This window comes from Ranitomeya variabilis, chromosome 4, assembly GCF_051348905.1.
Source record: "Ranitomeya variabilis isolate aRanVar5 chromosome 4, aRanVar5.hap1, whole genome shotgun sequence".
NCBI classification, from domain to species: Eukaryota; Metazoa; Chordata; class Amphibia; order Anura; family Dendrobatidae; genus Ranitomeya; species Ranitomeya variabilis.
The window spans coordinates 263,938,589-263,945,553 of NC_135235.1; the positions used below are offsets into that span (position 1 = coordinate 263,938,589).

General features: G+C 46.3%; 1 non-coding gene across 1 annotated transcript; it reads left to right on the plus strand.

The window, feature by feature from the left end:
• The first annotated feature begins 5,567 nt into the window (after positions 1-5,567).
• On the plus strand, positions 5,568-5,650 carry TRNAL-CAG (transfer RNA leucine (anticodon CAG)). The gene has a single exon. It is a non-coding gene; the product is annotated as a tRNA-Leu (tRNA).
• The last annotated feature ends 1,315 nt before the right edge of the window (positions 5,651-6,965 follow it).

Genomic DNA, 6,965 nt, shown 5'->3' on the forward strand with positions numbered 1-6,965 from the left:
AACCTTTGACTGATTTGACTAAAAAGGGTGCTGATGTTGCTGATTGGTCTCCTGCGGCCGTGGAGGCCTTTCAGGAACTTAAGCGCCGGTTTTCTTCTGCTCCTGTGTTGTGTCAACCAGATGTTTCACTTCCTTTTCAGGTTGAGGTTGATGCTTCCGAGATTGGAGCGGGGGCGGTTTTGTCACAGAGAAGTTCTAATGGCTCGGTGATGAAGCCATGTGCATTCTTCTCTAGAAAATTCTCGCCCGCCGAGCGCAATTATGATGTGGGTAATCGGGAGCTTTTGGCCATGAAGTGGGCATTTGAGGAGTGGCGTCATTGGCTTGAGGGTGCTAAACATCGTGTGGTGGTCTTGACTGATCACAAGAATCTCATTTACCTTGAGTCTGCCAGGCGTTTGAATCCTAGACAGGCTCGTTGGTCTTTGTTTTTTTCTCGTTTCAATTTCGTGGTTTCATACCTGCCAGGTTCAAAGAATGTGAAGGCAGATGCTCTTTCCAGGAGTTTTGTGCCTGACTTTCCTGGAGACTCTGGGCCTACTGGTATCCTTAGGGATGGGGTAATATTGTCCGCCGTATCCCCAGACTTGCGACGTGCATTGCAGGAGTTTCAGGTGGATAAACCGGATCGTTGTCCACCAGAAAGACTGTTTGTTCCGGATGATTGGACCAGTAGAGTCATCTCCGAGGTCCATTCTTCTGTGTTGGCTGGTCATCCTGGAATATTTGGTACTAGAGACTTGGTGGCCAGGTCTTTTTGGTGGCCTTCCTTGTCTAGGGATGTGCGTACCTTTGTGCAGTCTTGTGAAGTGTGTGCTCGAGCTAAGCCTTGCTGTTCTCGGGCCAGTGGGTTGTTGTTATCCTTGCCCATCCCGAAGAGGCCTTGGACGCACATTTCCATGGATTTTATTTCTGATCTTCCGGTTTTACAGAAAATGTCCGTTATCTGGGTTGTGTGTGACCGCTTTTCTAAGATGGTTCATTTGGTGCCTTTGCCTAAGTTGCCCTCCTCCTCTGAGTTGGTCCCTTTGTTTTTTCAGAACGTGGTCCGTTTGCATGGGATTCCGGAGAATATCGTTTCTGACAGGGGATCCCAGTTTGTGTCCAGATTTTGGCGGACGTTTTGTGCCAAGATGGGCATTGATTTGTCTTTCTCGTCTGCATTCCATCCTCAGACGAATGGCCAGACGGAGCGAACTAATCAGACCTTGGAAACTTATTTGAGGTGTTTTGTTTCTGCTGATCAAGATGACTGGGTTGCTTTTTTGCCACTGGCCGAATTTGCTCTTAATAATCGGGCTAGTTCTGCCACGTTGGTCTCTCCTTTTTTTTGTAATTCGGGGTTTCATCCTCGTTTTTCCTCTGGTCAGGTGGAGTCTTCGGATTGTCCTGGAGTGGACGTGGTGGTGGACAGGCTACATCAGATTTGGAATCAGGTGGTGGACAATTTGAAGTTATCTCAGGAGAAGACTCAGTAGTTTGCTAATCGCCATCGCCGCGTGGGTCCCCGACTTCTTGCTGGGGATTTGGTGTGGTTGTCTTCTCGTTTTGTCCCTATGAAGGTCTCTTCTCCTGAGTTCAAGCCTCGGTTCATCGGTCCTTATAGGATCTCGGAGATTCTTAACCCTGTGTCTTTTCGTTTGGATCTCCCAGCATCGTTTGCTATTCATAATGTGTTCCATCGGTCATTGTTGCGGAGGTATGAGGTGCCCGTTGTTCCTTCGGTTGAGCCTCCTGCTCCGGTGCTGGTGGAGGGAGAGTTGGAGTATGTTGTTGAGAAGATCTTGGATTCTCGTGTTTCCAGACGCAAACTCCAGTATTTGGTTAAGTGGAAGGGTTATGGTCAGGAGGATAATTCCTGGGTGGTCGCCTCCGATGTTCATGCGACTGATTTGGTCCGCGCCTTCCATAGAGCTCACCCTGATCGCCCTGGGGGTTCTCGTGAGGGTTCGGTGACCCCTCCTCAAGGGGGGGGTACTGTTGTGGATTCTGTTTGTGGGCTCCCTCTGGTGGTTACTGCTGGTACTGGGTGACTTTGGTGGGTTGCGGCCTTTGGTTTCCACCTGTCCATCAGAGGCTGGGTGTTTCCTATTTTACCTGGCCTTTCTGTGATTCCCTTGCCGGCTATCAATGTATTCAGATGTGCTCTGTTTGGTTCCTGCCTACCTGCTCCCAGATCTTTCAGGATAAGCTAAGTGCTGATTTTCAGTTGTTGGTTTTTTTGTCCAGCTTGCTTATTATGTCTCTATGCTAGCTGGTAGCTCTAGTGGACTGAGGTTCTCCCCATGTGCCATGAGTTGGCACATGGGTTCTTGTAATCTCAGGATGGTTTTTTGATTAGGGTTTTTTGCTGACCGCTCAGACCCCTTTTGTATCGTTCTGCTTTCTAGTTTACAGCGGGCCTCAATCTGCTGAACCTATATATATCATCTCTATGTGTGTGCCTTCCTCTCATTTCACCGTCAATACATGTGGGGGGCAACTATACCTTTTGGGGTTCATTCCTCTGGAGGCAAGTGAGGTCTTTATTTTCTCTGCAGTACTAGTTAGCTCTTAGGCTGGTGCATGGCGTCTAGAACCAACGTAGGCACGCTCCCTGGCTATCTCTAGTTGCTTTTGTCAGGCGTAGGGCAGCGGTCAGCCCAGGTTCCATCACCCTAGAGCTCGTCCGATATTTTGTATTACTTTGCTTGTCCCTTGCTATCCCTAGCCATTGGGGATTCATGACAGAGGGCCCTGCTCACAAGCTTGCAAACTATGAGGAAAAGGGGAGGCACGAGAGGTGGATGGTAACAATTGCTTTAGTTATTTGGACCAGCCATAGTGTAAGGCTCGGGTGTTCATGTAAAGCTGCATGAACCAGTTAACTGCCTAAGTATGTAGCAGTACAGACACAGAGTGCTATTAACTGCATAAAGTGTATGAGAACATGATGCGAGGAACCTGATTATGTTGTTTTTTTGTTTTTTTTTAATAGGCCACACAGGGATAGTTAGGTTAATGCATTGAGGCGGTAGGCCAGTCTGAACAAATGAGTTTTTAGGGCACGCATAAAACTGTGGGGATTGGGGATTAATCGTATTAACCTAGTGCATTCCAAAGAATCGGTGCAGCACGTGTAAAGTCTTGGAGACGGGAGTGTAATGTTCTGATTATTGAGGATGCTAACCTGAGGTCATAAGCGGAGCGGAGGGCACCGGTAGGGTGGTAGACTGAGACCAGAGAGGAGATGTAGGGTGGTGCTGAGCCATGGAGTGCTTTGTGGATGAGGGTAATAGTTTTGTACTGGATTCTGGAGTGGATGGGTAGCCAGTGTAAAGACTGGCACAAGGTAGAGGCATCGGTGTAGCGGTTGGCGAGGAATATGATCCTGGCTGCAGCATTCAGGACAGATTGGAGAGGGGAGAGTTTGGTAAGAGGGAGGCCGATTAGTAGAGAGTTACAATAGTCCAGACGAGAATGAATAAGTGAGACAGTAAGAGTTTTTGCAGAGTCGAAAGTAAGAAAAGGGCGAATTCTAGAAATATTTTTGAGATGCAGATAAGAAGAGCGAGCCAGTGATCGGATGTGGGGGGTGAATGAAAGCTCGGAATCAAGGATGACCCCAAGACAGCGGGCATGTTGCTTTGGAGTAATGGTGGAACCGCACACGGAGATAGCAATGTCAGGCAAAGGTAGGTTAGTAGAGGGAGAGAACACGAGGAGTTCAGTTTTTAACAGGTTCAGTTTCAGATAGAGGGAGGACATGATGTTAGAGACAGCGGTAAGACAATCACTGGTGTTTTCTAAAAAGGTCGGCGTGATAACAGGAGCAGAAGTGTATAATTGGGTGTCGTCAGCATAGAGATGGTACTGGAAACCAAATCTACTGATTGTTTGACCAATAGGGGCAGTATACAAAGAGAAGAGAAGGGGGCCTAGGACTGATCCTTGAGGAACCCCAACAGTAAGGGGAGGGTGAGAGGAGGAGGAACCAGCAAAACATACAGTGAAGGATCGGTCAGAGAGATAGGAGGAGAACCAAGAGAGAACGGTGTCCTTGAGGCCGATGGAGCGGAGCATAGTGAGGAGGAGCTGATGATCCACAGTGTCGAATGCTGCGGAGAGATCCAAGAGAATTAGCATGGAGTAGTGACCATTAGATTTAGCTGTTAATAGGTCATTAGAGACTTTAGTGAGGGCAGTTTCAGTAGAGTGTAAAGAGCGGAAACCAGATTGACGAGGGTCGAGAAGAGAGCTATCTGAGAGATAGCGGGTAAGTCGGGAGTGGACCAGGCGTTCGAGGAGTTTAGAGATGAAGAAAAGATTAGAGACAGGTCTATAATTAGCGGCACAATTTTGGTCGAGGGAGACTAGTGACTAAATCTGGCCCACTGTATTACAGTATAGTTTCTGTGTCAGAAAATGACTGACAGAGATACCACAGACAGGACTGGCGCAGATGCACTGATTGGCAATATAAATCTCCCTATTTTTGGGAGACTAGTGAATAAATCAGGCCAACTGTATTACACCACAGTTTCTACACTGTGTTCCAAATTATTATGCAAAAAGAGTTTAGGAGTGATAAGGTTGGAATTTTTTTGTTTGTCATTTAAACTCATTGATGGTGATGTGTGTCAGGGCTCTTTATATCACTGTAAGCAATTGCAGATACCTGTGCAAATTAGTTTGGCAGGTGTGTCCAAATAAAGGCAAGACTACTTAAGAATGCTGTTCCACATTATTAAGCAGCCTACATTTTATGTCAAAATGGGAAAGAAAAAGGATGTGTTGGCTGCTGAGAAGCAACAAATTGTTGAGTATTTAGGTCAAGGCATGACTACAATGAGTATTGCCAAGACACTTCATCGTGATCATCGCACAATCAAGAAGTATGTAGCTGATTCCCAGCACACACGTGTGCGTGCTGATAAGGAAAAATTGAGGACTCTTTCCAATAGACAATTGCGTAAAGTTAAAAGAGCAGCTGCAAAAATGCCTTGTCATAGCAGCAGACAAGTTTTTGAAGCTGCTGGTGCCTCCAACATCCCCAGAACAACAAGATGCAGGGTCCTTCAGAGGTTTGCAGCTGTGCGTAAGCCATCCTGTCGACCACCTCTATCCACTGCACACAAGCAGTGGGCTAAACGATACATGAAGACTGACTTCCAAACTGTTTTGTTCACAGATGAGTGCCGTGCAACGCTCGATGGTCCAGATGGATGGAGTGGAGGATGGCTGGTTGATGGACACCCCAAGAAAACACAGCTAAGGCGCCAACAAGGAGGAGGTGGAGTAATGTTTTGGGCTGGAATCATGGGGAGAGAGATTGTCAGCCCCTTTATGATGCCTGAAGGGGTAAAGATGAACTCCATAATCTATGTGGAGTTTCTAAAACAACACTTCCTGCCATGGTTCAAGAGGAAGCGTGCTTTACGCAGCAAGATCATTTTCATGCATGATAATGCACCGCCAAAATGGGAAAGAAAAAGGATGTGTCGGCTGCTGAGAAGCAACAAATTGTGGAGTATTTAGGTCAAGGCATGACTACAATCAATATTGCCAAGACACTGCATCGTGATGAAGTCAGGATGGCCGAGCGGTCTAAGGCGCTGCGTTCAGGTCGCAGTCTCTCTTGGAGGCGTGGGTTCAAATCCCACTTCTGACATCACCTTTTCATTTCATGAAACTATACAGATTCTCTGCAGTTATTGATTAGATGGGGCTCAAACCAAACTTAGCAATGAGCCTTAAAAAACCTGATGCCAAAGTTACCACTACCTGGGAGTCTTTGTGTTGAATCTGAAATTGTCGCCTATAAACGGAACTCCAGGAACGTGAAATAGTTTTACGGCAAGGAAGGATCTACCGACAATCTGCAAGGACTTTGAAGAGTTGGGGAAGAAAGTAAAGGAACTGGATGCACAGGTAGTTTTTTCTTCTATCCTTCCAGTAGACGGGTATGGCACCAGGAGATGGAACAGGATCCTTGATGCGAACAACTGGCTAAGATGATGGTGCAGACAACAAGGATTCGGAATCCTGGACCACGATGTGAATTACTTGTACGATGGACTCCTCGCCAGGGACGGACTACACCTCAACAAACCTGGGAAACACACATTCGCCAGAAGACTCGCTACACTCATCAGGAGGGCGTTAAACTAGAAGAAGAGGGGATGGGAAGAAAAACATTAGACTCGAACAAAGAAGACCCAGGAAAACATACTCAGAAGGGAGGTAAGAACATTTCTAAAACAATCCACAGCGAGGAGATTGGAACAAAACAAAATCCTCTAAACTGCATGCTCGCAAACGCCAGAAGCCTGACAAACAAGATGGAAGAACTAGAAGCAGAAATATCTACAGGTAACTTTGAGATAGTGGGAATAACCGAGACATGGTTAGATGAAAGCTATGACTGGGCAGTTAACTTACAGGGTTACAGTCTGTTTAGAAAGGATCGTAAAAATCGGAGAGGAGGAGGGGTTTGTCTCTATGTAAAGTCTTGTCTAAAGTCCACTTTATGGGAGAATATTAGCAAAGGGAATGAGGATGTCGAGTCCATATGGGTCGAAATTCATGGAGGGAAAAATTGTAAAAAAATTCTCATTGGGGTCTGTTACAAACCCCCAAATATAACAGAAATCATGGAAAGTCTACTTCTAAAGCAGATAGATGAAGCTGCAACCCATAATGAGGTCCTGGTTATGGGGGACTTTAACTACCCGGATATTAACTGGGAAACAGAAACCTGTGAAACCCATAAAGGCAACAGGTTTCTGCTAATAACCAAGAAAAATTATCTTTCACAATTGGTGCAGAATCCAACCAGACGAGCAGCACTTTTAGACCTAATACTATCTAATAGACCTGACAGAATAACAAATCTGCAGGTGGTCGGGCATCTAGGAAATAGCGACCACTATATTGTACAGTTTCACCTGTCTTTCACTAGGGGGACTTGTCAGGGAGTCACAAAA